Source organism: Podarcis liolepis, assembly GCF_965112155.1.
Source record: "Podarcis liolepis genome assembly, chromosome: 14".
NCBI classification, from domain to species: domain Eukaryota; kingdom Metazoa; phylum Chordata; class Lepidosauria; order Squamata; family Lacertidae; genus Podarcis; species Podarcis liolepis.
Genome location: NC_139569.1, coordinates 6,944,508 through 6,958,288, shown reverse-complemented (window position 1 = coordinate 6,958,288; position 13,781 = coordinate 6,944,508). Strand labels below are relative to the sequence as shown.

At 51.1% G+C, this 13,781-nt stretch overlaps 1 protein-coding gene across 1 annotated transcript in view; it reads right to left on the bottom strand.

Moving 5' to 3' along the window:
* Window positions 1–11,165, bottom strand: part of RAI1 (retinoic acid induced 1) — a 217,599-nt gene extending 206,434 nt beyond the window's left edge. The window contains exon 1 of the mRNA XM_083474672.1: window positions 10,717–11,165. The gene's annotated coding sequence lies outside the window, so the exon portion shown is untranslated. The remainder of the gene's footprint in view (window positions 1–10,716) is intronic.
* Window positions 11,166–13,781: the final 2,616 nt, after the last annotated feature.

The following is a 13,781-nucleotide window of genomic DNA, read 5'->3' as shown; positions in this document are numbered from 1 at the left end:
GTTAGGGGGCGCAAATTACTTGCCTTGCCCCGGGTGCTGACAACCCACGCTATGCCACTGCACCATTAGACGTGGATCTCAATTAGCAAAATGCAGAATTCAGGTTGAGTATCATGGTTCCTGCCTTGCTGAATCCTGCTGAATCTGGCAGTTGTAACAAAGTCAGCTTAAAAAAAAGAAAAATCTGTTGAAAACAACCACAGCAGGCTAGGAAATTTTCAGCGTTGTCATGTTGAGAGGCATTGGATATTCTCACAAAAATCTGCATTATTGTTTATTATTATTATTATTATTTAGCAGCGTTTTCACAGTCTTATTCCTATCCATCTACATGTCCCCAGTGTTTTCTTTAGCCAGTCCTTGCCATCTCAAGTCCTACAATACAGGGTGCAAACGAGAACAAAAGATACGCATAGCTGAGAACAGTAAAAGGGCAGTGCAACTTCTATACTGCAAAACCCATCATGCAGCGCGACAGCCAGCTAGAAGCATAACAAGGACGACTGCGCTTAGTAAGGCTACAAACCCTATGATGCACCGACCTGCAAGTGAAAGAACATGCAGAGAAACATCTAGGGCCTTGAGTTAACGCAAATAGCTGAAAACAAGGTAAAACCAGACACCCTGCGGGAACCAGCCGAACGGAAATCTGCACAAGTCATCAACTTAGAAAACACGGGAGAAACAGGCACACAGACATAACCAGCAGGAATTAAAATTGGGCGAGAGATTTTCTGCAGCCATCAACTGCCTTTCTACCTCCACCACCACCTGCCCACCCCGGCAAGAGTTTGCCAGGCGGACCCCATGATTCTCAAAGCAATTAAACCAGCTATGTAATCAATGAAGGCCACCAAGCGAAGACCCTTAGGCAGGTAGTACCTTGGCTTTGTTGCAACTGCCTCTGCTACACATGGATGGACCTTCTGTAAAACTCAGGCTGAAGACATCAAGGTGAGCTCAATAGGATAGGGGGAAGTACGGATGTAAGAAAACAAAGGAATGCTTAGAAATGCAAAATGGCAACTCTAGAATGGGAGCTCTTGAGGTCTGGCAAGACGTGGATATAATCAGATAGGATCTAAGTGCTTGCTATCTCGAGAGAAGACACTCATGTCTGCAAGGAACCTTAGTAGGGCATTAAAGGTCCAGTGCCAAGGGCCTTCTGGCGGTTCCCTCACTGCAAGAAGCCAAGTTACAGGGAAGCAGGCAGAGGGCCTTCTCGGTAGTGGCGCCCGCCCTGTGGAACGCCCTCCCACCAGATGTCAAAGAGAAGAACAACTACCAGACTTTTAGAAGACATCTGAAGGCAGCCCTGTTCAGGGAAGCTTTTAATGTTGAATAGGTTATTGTATTTTAATATTCTGTTGGAAGCCGCCTGGAGTGGCTGGGGAAACTCAGCCAGATGGGCGGGGTATAAATAATAAATTATTATTATTATTATTATTATTATTATTATTATTATTATTATTATTAAAGGAGGCCAGACATCTGCAGGCATGCTTCCCACCAAGCGTGGAAAGGAATAGTCAACATTGTACCCTTGGAATGTTGCTAGATTCCACCTCCTAACATGGCCAAGGGATCAGGAGTGATGGGAGTTGGGAGGAGGGATCAGGAGTAATTGGGAGATGGAGGAGGACACCAGGCTGTGGAAGGCTGATCTACTGGGGCAAAGGCAGCCCCGCCCCGCCAATCTCAGTCTGGCCTTCAGCCACCTTCCTGGTTTCTGAATTGCACCCAGTAGACCTGACTGCCAGCTTCCCCTTATTTCCTTGTTCTGGCATTGCCCCTTGCAGAACTCAGCAGCGAGCAGGAAGGGGGCCAAGCTAGAATCAGTGGGCTCCAGAGCTCTGGATGGCATGGGCTCCACCAGTCAGAGTTGGAAGGGAACAGCCCACTGCAATGCAGGAATCTTTTGCCCAACGTGGGGCTTGAACCCACGACCCTGAGATTAAGAGTCGTCACCACTAAGGCTGGTTCGTGTCTCCAGGAGCATGGAGGATCCAAAACACTTTCACATCAGCTAGTAGGATTTTTATTTCCTAGGTTACTTTGGGCTTAAGTTGCTAAACATTCACTATCCACGCCAGCTCGGGTAAGATGAATGTGTCGATTTATATTGGCGCATCATTTCTGTCTCTTATTCTATACAGTGGTACCTTGGGTTACATACGCTTCAGGTTACAGACTCCACTAACCCAGAAATAGTACCTCGGGTTAAGAACTTTCCTTCAGGATGAGAACAGAAATCGTGTGGTGGCAGCAGCAGGAGGCCCCATTAGCTAAAGTGGTGCTTCAGGTTAAGAACGGACCTCCAGAATGAATTAAGTTCTTAACCCGAGGTACCAGTGTACCTTGCTTTTCGAACAGCTTAGTTCTCGAACGTTTTGACTCCCGAACGCCGCAAACCCGGAAGCGACTGTTCCGGTTTGTGAACATTCTTTGGAACCCGAATGTCTGACAGGGCTTCTGATTGGATGCAGGAGATTCCGCACATTGGCTTCCGGACATTTTGGAAGTCAAACGGACTTCCAGAACGGATTCCGTTTGACTTCCAAGGTACGACTGTGTATTGTTTGTTTGATTTGCATATGGCCTGATGAAATACCCTGCTGCTACACTTTTGGGTGATTAGTTTTTATTTTATTTTCAAGCAACCGTATATTGAACCAGATCTTTCTTCTGCCAAGCCCAGAATTCCCTGCTCTTAATTGGCAATGGCTTTCAGAGACTTGCGAGCCGCCTTTCCTAGCCCTGGACCCTTTTAATTACAGGTGCTCAGGGATGAATCTGGAACCCTCTGTATGGGAAGCATGTATGATGACAACCGAGCGATGGTCCATCGTCTTATTGCTTTTCAATGGCAGCATCAGCGATATTATTGTGCGTTGCCTAGACAGTGGTAAAAGCCTGCCCGCTCTCCGCCTCGCCACCTTTTGCGACGCAGCCTGGCACTTCTAGGTCTCTTCCGGAGCAAGATCAGGCTGATCTGCCGTGCCCTGCTGAGAGAACCCGATGCCTTGCTGCTTACATGCTGGGTGCGCAGCGCCTGCAGAGAGAGGGAGAATGTCTGCTGAGCTCCTGTCTCTTCACTGGTGCAGCCTGCACACATAGGTCAGACAGCCTGTGCAAGGGAGGACGAGGGCAGCGAGCGGCAAACAGAAGGGACCTGGAATGAACAACGCCATCGGAGGCCATGCGGCCTGCATGGCTGCAGACATCTTGCTTTACGTATTTCTTTCAAAAGAAGGGATATACTGCATGCTCTAGTTATCTCCCGCTTGGACTATTGCAATGCGCTCTACGTGGGGCTACCTTTGAAGGTGACCTGGAAACTACAACTAATCCAGAATGCGGCAGCTAGACCAGTGACTGGGAGCGGCCGCCGAGACCATATAACACCGGTCTTGGAAGAGCTACACTGGCTCCCAGTATGTTTCAAAGCACAATTCAAAGTGTTGGTGCTGACCTTGAAAGCCCTAAACAGCCTCGGTCCAGTATACCTGAAGGAGCGTCTCCACCCCCATCATTCTGCCCGGACGCTGAGGTCCAGCTCCGAGGGCCTTCTGGTGGTTCCCTCACTGCAAGAAGCAAAGCTACAGGGAACCAGGCAGAGGGCCTTCTCGGTAGTGGCACCCGCCCTGTGGAACGCCCTCCCACCAGATGTCAAACAGAACAACAACTACCAGACTTTTAGAAGACATCTGAAGGCAGCCAGTTTAGGGAAGCTTTTAATGTTTAATAGACTATTGTATTTTAATATTCTGTTGGGAGCCGCCCAGAGTTGCTGGGGAAACCCAGCCGGATGGGCGGGGTATAAATAATAAACTATCACCATAATCATCATCATTGCAAATGAAAACAAAAACAAAGCCTCAAAGAGGTTTACTGGAAAAAATTAAGCAGTAAGGTTACCGGGAAAAACAGTTCATAGAATTGTAGAGTTGGAAGGGAACCCCAAATGTCATCCAGTCCAACCCACTGCAATGCAGGAATCTCAAGTAAAGCATCCATGACAGACAGACAGCCAACCTCTGCTTGGAAACCTCCAAGGAAGGAGAGTCCACAAGCTCCCGAGGGTCCCATTCTACGGTCAAACAGCTTTTACTGTCAGAAAGTTTTAAAGCAACTTTTGAAAAGCATTCAGAATCAGTGATAAGCTAAACACAGATCCGAGCACAGGTCAGTGTTCTAGATATCTGGGTAAAGGTAAAGGTACCCCCTGACCATTAGGTCCAGTCATTGGCAACTCTGGGGTTGCAGCGCTCATCTCGCTCTATAGGCCGAGGGAGCCGACATTTGTCCGCAGACAGCTTCCAGGTCGTGTGGCCAGCATGACTAAGCCGCTTCTGGAGAACCAGAGCAGCCCACGGAAATGCCATTTACCTTCTTGCCAGAGCAGTACCTATCTATCTACTTGCACTTTGACGTGCTTTCGAACTGCTAGGTTGGCAGGAGCAGGGACCGAGCAACGGGAGCTCACCCCGTCACGGGGATTTGAACCGCCGACCTTCTGATCAGCAAACCCTAGGCTCTGTGGTTTACACCACAGCGCCACCCGTGTCTGGGTAGGTTTGTCTAAAGAAAAATGTTTTCAGCATGCAGTGAAGGCACTTGCCTGATATCAAGAGCCAGGGAGTTCCACAGTGTAGACGGACCATTAGGGGGCTGGAACAAAGAAGCTGCCTTATACCAGGTTAAACTATTTGTTCATCTCACCCTGTAAGGTAAAGGTAAAGGACCCCTGGACAGTTAAATCCAGTCAAAGGCAACTATGGGGTTGCGGCGCTCATTTCACTTTCAGGCCGAGGGAGCCGGCGTTTGTCCACAGACAGCTTTCTGGGCCATGTGGCCAGCAGGACTAAACCACTTCTGGCATAATGGGACACTGTGACGAAAACCAGAGCGCACGGAAATGCCATTTACCTTCCCGCCACAGTGGTACCTATTTATCTATTTGCTTTTGAACTGCTAGGTTGGCAGGAGCTGGGACAGAGCAATGGGAACTCACCACCGTCATGGGTATTCGAACCGCGACCTTCTGAATGGCAAGCCCAAGAGGCATGGTGGTTTAGACCACAGAACCACTGACGTTTAGTGCTGTACCACATACCCTGACTGGCAGCAGCTTCCCAGCGTCTCAGGTAGAGTAGGGTCTTTCCCGCCCCCTGCTGTTTGACCCTTTGCGAAACACAGGCTCAGCACTGACCTCCTTAAGGAAGGCGACTAGGCAAAAACATGCTTTGGGGAAGTTGATTAAGTGGGCGTTGCTAGGGGTACGTCCATGGGCCCCAGAATTTGTGTGTGTGCCCCAAATGTTTCTTGGTGCGCAATGAATTCAGAGGAAACCGAATAGAGAGGATGATCTCAGTTTCTGGGTAGGATATTAAGTTGGGGAAATAAATTAATTTAAGAGGACTTTATCTAGAGATGATTTGGGCTTAATGAATGGGACTAATTGAAAAGGAATTGAATTGATTTGGAGCAGGATCTGTTGGGAAATTAATTGGGGACAAATGAATTGAGTAGGAACTGATTTGGGATGATTTGGGGGTGGGGGGCAGATTAATTGTGCTTATCTGGGGCGATACGAATAGGAAATTAGCAGGCTCGCCTTGTGCCGCCATTCAAATTCTAAACCTGCGTCTGTGCATAGAAAATGGCAGTGGCAGATGGGATGCAAATTTTTGTCCCCTTGGCCCATGCCCGGCATCTTTCGATGTCCCTGGTGATTTGGAACGGAGAAATGGCAGATGGGGAAGGGTTAAGCACGGGTACTCCTACACAACTGCTTCTCGCTTCAAATTCCACCTCCCCACGTGGCTTTGCACTTTAAGAATAAACACCGGAGTCCAGCTGCTTACGTTTGTTGCGACACATAGTTATCCCCTGGCTCAGCAATTCCAAGTTCAGGACTGCATTCCCAACATTTCCCAAGAGAAAACAGGGATACCCTTGTAGCGTCACTGCTCTCATGCCCAGGGCCTCTACGCTGCGCTTTCCCAAAGGCTCTCCTCCAACCACGGCAGGCTGTATTCATGGACTCTGATCTGCAGTAACACTGTCCTGCGCTGATTTTCAAAGCGGCTCCTCTTTCTTTGGGTTAAAAGGTACACCAAAAAGTGAACGTTCTTGTCCCGTACTTCGTTAACAGCAGATTGAAATTGACCTACCCGGCTGAGGGGTGAGAAATGACAGGCTGCGTACAGCACATTGCTCCTTGGGGCTCGCGTGCATGAATTTATGCGCACGTCCACTAGAGGGGAGCTGAAGCCTCTCCACACTCGCGGGTGCTGCTGCCGGCACAGAGATGGCAAACCTGGGGCGCCCCAGACTCCAGCTCCCATCTGCCCCAGCCAGCAATGACAATGGTCAGGTATAGGACTTAGAATCATAGAATTGCGGAGTTGGAAGAGATTATGAGGGTCATCAAATCCAACCCCCTGCAAGGCAGGAATATGCCGCTATCCCATTCAGGGATCGAACCTGCAACCCTGGCGTTATCAACACGACGCTCTGACCAACTGAGCTATCCAGGGAGCTTTCGCCTAGCAAAAACTTTGAGAACCTAAAGAAGAAAAGTCACTTTATCCAGGGACCGCCTGCATTTATATTGGACTATTCCCACCTTTTTTTCTTAATGGTGCCTGCTCTTGCGCAGGCTGCACAGAAAAAGCATTTTGCTTCTTGAAATTCGTTCCGATTGTGCAGATAAAATATAACTGATCGAATTCTACAGTAGGGTTACCAGACGTTCCCAGGAACAGTCTCCGGATTTGCAAATCTGTCCCCGGGAAACATGGCAGTGGCAGCCTCAGCAGCCCGGAGCCAGCCTAGTAGTGCAGTTGGCTCTGGCTGGCTTCAGGAACTGCTCGCTGCTGTGGCACCCGCCATTTTTCCTCGCCGGAAGTCCCCATATGATGTGCCTTGTGCGCAACAGAACATATGAGGACTTCCGGCAAGTAAAAATAGCGGGCAACATGGCAGTGAGCAGCTCCTGAAGCCAGCCAGAGCCAACTGCGCTACCAGGCTGGCTCCGGGCTGCTAACTGCCGCTGCCACCACCACTGCCGAAGGGGAACCGGGGACATTCAGCGGTACAGATCTCCTGCCCTCTGCCCCCTTTGTTTTGACCAATCAGGGGAGGCTCAGGAGTTACGGGCAGGTGGCCATTGCCCAGTTTTTTAAAAACTGCACATTTATGTTTCACAGGGTGCGAAAGAAGGGCTTTGCACCTTGCTTGGCAGAGAAACTGCGCCTAGTCACGGGTGGGCAACGCGCTGTTGCCCAGTTTTTTAAAAACTCTGTGCATTTATGTTTCACAGGGTGCAAAAAAGGGCTTTGCACCTTTATACAATATGCATGTGTGCTGGGGCCCAGGGTCTTTTGTCTCGCCATCCCCACTGCTGACTCCCTCTTGCTACTCAGCTTCAAAAAAATAATAATTTAAAAATCCCCAGATCCATTGAAAAAAATCTGGTAACCATATTCTACAGGATGTGGGGTTAGCGCGTGAAAAGTCCAGACCCAAGGACCCCCAGGCATGCATGTCCAGATGGTGGAGGTGTCAGGAGTCATCCAGGAATCTTCACCTGGTCACAAGTGGTCAAAATCCAGGTGAAAAATGCACCTGGCTAATTTCGAACACTGCACCCCAGCCGGCCTGGCCAATGTTCAGGGACGGTGGGAATTGCAGCCTAACCACTTGCACAGGACAACAAGTTTCCTACCCCTGGTCTAGCAAGATGGCTTTAAATAAGTTACATGGAGAAGTCAATGTGGTGCCTATTTGTCGTGCCTAATTAAGGAACCTCCAGGTCCAGAAGCAGTATACCTGAGAGTAACAGATACAGGGGAACAGGCTCACTTGTAGGGCTCACCTGCAAGTTCCCAGAAGCATCTGGTTGGCTGGTGTTGAACTGGCAGAGGAAAGCAGGTTGGGGTGGACCTTGACCCAAAGAAGCCCTGACTCGAGGCCAGAGGGTGTGGACCGTGTTTACCTGTGTTCACTGAATGGGAGACGTATTTCCTACGCAGGAAGCATGGCCAGGTCAAATGCAACTTTTAAAACCAGCACGTAGATTTGTCGCAATGCCCTTATGCGCGGGAATTGCATACACACAGCCAATATCTTTGCAGTTCATGCACACCCACACTGAAGGGTACGCATATGCAGTCATGACACATGGGCTTTTCACGAAGGAAAGATGCACAGCGGCCCACAGGGCTGAAGCAACTACACTTTGCACATGCTCAGAAGCCACAGGGTGGTTTATCACCAGAGCAACAAAAGGCAGCTGTATGCTAAGCTTTGTCAGTTGGGGCATCCCCTCTTCAAAAATCTCTTTTTCCAGTTATATTTTGTTAAATTTTCAAAGTTTCACATATACACTCCAATGCATATTTTTTCTTTTGTTTTGCCAACTTCCCACCCCGTTTTCCAGTGTTTTTATTTCTCTCCTTTGTTGCACCTATCTTCTATCTCTTATACCATGACCAAAATACAATAATCTCTCATTCCTTCTGTTGCTCCGAGTTCAAATCCTGCTCACGAGCTCATCGTACCATCCCCTCTTCAAAAATCTTGCCTCGCCTGAGAACTCAGGGAAGCCTTAGGCAACATTCCCACCCTCATCTGCCATGTGAGGATAATCTGATCTACTTTACAGGACTGTTGTGAGTGCTTACTAAGATAATGGGAAGCTATTTTGAGCTTCTTCCCTAAACACTATATGCATGTTAAATTTTATTTTTAAAAATTATGGCATTAACCTTTTTTTTTTTTTTTTTTTGCTAAACCATCCAGAGAGCTTTTGTTAGCTGGTGGTACAGAAATACCGAAAAATAAAATACGTAAGATGCGCTATCTTTATCATCGCCATTTCCTCGCTTGCCGCGACGATGATGGATGTTTATAAATCGCTGAGGCTCACCACAATGCCATAGCACTAGGCAGCAACGTTAAAAACAGTCCCTGAAATTAAAATGTAAAAGAAAAGAAAACCAAACGCTGCCTGCGAGCAAACTCATCCTTCTGGGAAAGGGGAATAAATAAATAAACAAAAGCTTTCAGCATCAGAAGAAACCGTCTGCAAAACGAAGCAGCCTGCCTAGCGGGGAACTGTGCTCCCCAGACCACAACACCGCTGACGCCATCCGCCCCCATTCTGGGGCCCAGCAACGGATTCGGAAAACACCTTCCGGGGCCCAGGCCGAGCTGTGGGGCGCCCTTCCGATTTCTCTCCGCCTGCACCGTTGCAAGGAAGCCTGCAAAGCCTCTTTCAAAACAAGGCTTTCCAGCTGCAGGCCTAAACCCGCAAGCCCGAAATCACATCTCGCCTGTCATTCCGAGAGGCCCCTCTTCCTCCTTAGGCCCCCTGAGCGGGTTTGGGGGGGGGGTTGCGACTGGGAAAGCAAGCTTCCTTTCCATCCCCCTCTTGCTCACAAAGCCCTGCCTGAGAAACTGAGTACCCTTCCCACGCGACCCCCAACGCACCCTGGACTGCGGTGGTGAGCTGGTCAGCCAAGGGCAAGGGAGCCAAGGCCTCTGGCAGCACCCACCTGCCCCCTCTGCAAGGTTGGCATTTTGACTAGGACCCCAGCCGGTGCCAAGGGTGCGAGCCACGTCCCCCATGGCACCGGCTGGTTCCTGGGTGCCAGGACTCGTCTGCCCCAAAGCCCTTGGCACCCTGCACAAACACACCAAGCCAAGAAACAAGCTGCTGTCTGGACTCCCCCTTTCCTTTCTTCCTCTCCCTCGCCACTTGGAGCTTTTCTCCCTTCTGCAAAAACAGCTTTTTCTCTTCCTGGAGGCAAAGCAAAACAAAGCCGCGCACTCACCGAGCCTCCCTCGGCTGCTGCTAGGCCCAGCCCCAGATGATATTTTCGCTTGTCTGCATTCCTTTTCTGCCCTCTCTCCAGCGGCTGGTCTCTGGGGAAGGGCCCTCTCTCAGCTTGGGACCCCCAGAGGACAGGCCTGGCAAGCAAAAGGTCCCGGGTTCAAGCCCTGGCGAAAGGGCATGGCAGTGGGGAAGCCCCTGCCAGCCAGGGTCAACAAAGCTAAGGGAGTCAGTGTGGGGCAGATTCCTGGGCTCATAGGTGCACGACTTGAGCAGGGTGTCCCGGACTCTGAGAGTCCTACTCCAGCGTAATTCAAACAGGGCACGTACCACCAAGAATAATCCCACCATATGTTACAGCACACACCCCCCCCCCCCAGACCACCTAGGTTGCAGCCCACCACCGTAGTGCAAAAGAGGTGTGGTTATTTGATTTCCGTCCTTACCCACGCGATTTGGCCCTACCCTGGATCCTGAACGGATCTTTCACTTGGGTACTTTGTGGGTTGGGGGAATGCGAGAGATCAAGCCAAGGCCACCCATCCTCCCCGCATCCCTCTCTTCATCCCGCTCCGTGTACGCGTTCCCACGACCGCCTCGTTCCCTTACGCGTCCATCGTTCCAGCGCCGCCGCCGCCCCCCAACCTCCCCGATCCCCGCGCTCCGTAACGCGCAAACGCCGCTACCCGCGCAAGCAAGAATGCGAAAAATGCGCGCACGCGTGGATGGCTCTGCGGGTCGATGCGCGCGGATCTGCACCTCCTGGCCCTGGAAGGCTGGTTTCCCCCCTCCCTCGCACCGTGCGATCCTCCCAACGCGCGCAGCAAACGGGTCCAGGAGGACCAGACGCGGGTCGCGGGCACCGCGGCTCTTACCTCGCGTCGCCTTCCCCGCCGCCCTCAGTGCGCGCAGGGAGCCGCCTGCTGCTGTTGCCGCCGCCGCTGCCGATCGCCGGGGAAATCCGTGCCGGAGCCAGCCATCCTCCGAGGCGGATCCCGTCCGCTGCGCGCTGCCCGCGATCCGGAGGCTCGGGAGCGCAAGAGAAATCGGGGAGCAACGGGGAAGGCTGCAAGGTTGGGGATGGGGCGCGAGGGGGTTTTGCGTGGGTGGGGGGGGGGTCGTGTGAACGGGGAAGGCGAGCCCGGTGCAGCCCCGTCAGCTCGCCAGCTTAAGCGCAGCGGCGGCGCCCCCGGGCCGGGCCCTGATCCTCGGCGGCTCTGCCTGCTGCTGCTTCTTCTTCAGCAGAGCCCGTCCTTGCCATAGCGCGGCGGGGAAGTGAAATCCCACACTGCACAGGAAGAGACCGAGGGAGAAAGAGGGAGGGAGGGAGCTGGCGGGGGGGGGGGAGAAGAAAGTTCAGAGGCAGAACTGGATGCTGTCGGAAACGCACGCTCCGATTTCCCCCCGGGGTGGGGGGGCTGGTGGGGGTGGCGGGGATAGCCAGATGGCCTTGCCAAGGGCAACAGTGCCACCTGCTGGGGGGCTCGCGGCGCTTCTGTGCTCCCCGCCCCCTAAGTGTGGGGGCAGGGAAAGGCTGCTCAGACTCCCCTCCGAGGAAAGCTTGCGGCGTTTTCTAGTTCAGGGCAGGTTTCCAAGCCTGATGAAGAGCGGTTGAAGGAGCCAGGTATGTTTAGTTAGCTTGGAAAAGAGGAGATATGAGAGCCACATGAGCGTAGCCAGGATTTTTTTGGAGGGGGGCAGAACCTCAGTTAGTTAAATATTTTTATTTATCCCTTTTTATTTTCCCCCTTTGGCTACACCCATGGAGAGCCGCCTTCAGATCTCAAGGTCTGTCACGTGGAAGAGGGAGCAAGCTTGTTTTCTCCTGCTCCCGAGGGTAGGACTCGAACCCGTGGCTTCCACTTACAAGAAAGGAGATTCTTAAAAAAAAAAAGCACCCGCTTTTAACCCAAACATGCATTTGGGGACACGCGAATCTTTCGCAGTATATTCTGCAGGAAGGTCATGCTTCTGCAGCGGCCCACCTTGAATCAGGTTGGAGACCAATAGATTCCTCCCCTCTCCTTTTCCCTATAGGGGCCAATATCTCACCTCTTGTAAACCGCTTTGTGTCTCCTTTGGCCAACTCTTTCCCCTCTTCTTAGAAGACAGCAAGGATTCTAACTTTTCCCAGTCCTCTTGGATTCGCTGGTGAAGCTGCTGAATCTCTGGGAGGTGAAAACAGTGACATATACTCTGAGACAGCGGAGAGCAAAAGTTAGAGCAGGGTGGATCTCCTGGTAGATCTCTGGCTAATTTGCAGGGGACCCCCAGGGATTGTTGACACCCAATTGTTCCACAATAGTAACAACCTTTTGCTGAAGGACAGTGGAGCTTCAGGGAACCAGGAATGGTTTTTATGGGAAAGGACTGAGAGTTCACTTCTCGTACTGAAAGCAGAACTTCCTGAACCACTGATTTGTGCATAAAACGAGCTTACTGGGTTATACCAGTGGCCCATCAAGTCCAGAATCCTATTGCCACCGAAGCCAGCCTTTGGGAAGCTTGCAGGCTGGACCTGAGTGCAAGAACCCTCTCCCCTCCTTTGGTTTCCAGCAGCTGGGAAACGGGTGGCGCTGTGGTCTAAACCACTGAGCCTCTTGGGCTTGCCGATCAGAAGATCGGCAGTTTGAATCCCCGTGACGGGATGAGTTCCCATTGCTCTGTTCCAGCTCCTGCCAACCTAGCAGTTCAAAAGCAAGTAGATAAATAGGTACCACTGCGGCAGGAAGGTAAACAGCGCTTACATTTACGTCATGGTGTCCTGTTGTGCCAGAAGCGGTTTAGTCATCCTGGCCACATGACCCGGAAAGCTGTCTGTGGACAAACGCTGGCTCCCTTGGCCTGAAAGCGAGACGAGCGCTGCAACCCATTAGTCGCCTTTGACTGGACTTAACTGTCTAGGGCAGGCAAGCCCAAACTCAGCCCTCTAGATGTTTTGGGACTACAACTCCCATCATCCCAAGCTAACAGGACCAGTGGTCAGGGTTGATGGGAATTGTAGTCCCAAAGCATCTGGAGGGCCGAGTTTGGGGATGCCTGGTCTAGGGGCCCTTTACCTTTTCCTGTTCAGAAGCACATAGACTCTGACTGTGGATCGTTGACTCCAGCTGTTGGACCCGGGGATTCTGGTGCAGAGAGACAACAATGATCTTGGAAGCTTGAAGTCTTCCCACCCACCCGGTTCGAAGAGATGCCAGGAAGCTGAGCTCTTAAGAATCCCAACTCTAGTGAGGCCATCTTCATAACATCATCCCTCTAAGGCCAAAATTGGGGTCAGGAGATCAGGACCATGTCAGGTAAGAAGAGCCCATACGAAGCAGGATTTATGGGACCGCCTCTCCTGGTCTGCCCCACAGAGGACCTTAAGGTCCATGAAGAACCATAGTTTAGAGGTCCCGGGCCCTAAGGAAGTCAGACTATCCTCCAGCAGGGCCAGGGCCTTCTCAGTGATGGCTCCGACCTGGTGGAATGCTCTGTCCCATGAGACCAGGGCCCTGCAGGATTTAACTTCCTTCCGCAGGGCCTGTAAGACAGAGCTATTCCACCTGGCCTTTAATTTGAACTTAGCCTGATCTTTTATTCCCCTTCCTTCCATCCCCTCCCCTTTTTATGAAGATTACCCGCTCTGGGATCCCACAGCTAATTCTCCCCTGGTCTCCTCGCTGGCCCAAATAGGACTAATTTAGCCAGCTAGCCCTGGTGATCATCTAATATTTATTGGATGGATTTCCCCCCTAAACTGATTTTTGAATTCTGAATTTATTGTTATTCACGTTTTATACTGTATTTTATGCTGTTTTTTGTTGCATCGATTAAGTGTTTTAAATTTGTTGTTAGTCACCCTGAGCCCGGTTTTCTGAACCAGGAAGGGCGGGGTACAAATAAAAAATATTATTATTATTACCTTATACTGAGTCACACTGTTGCTCCGTCTCTG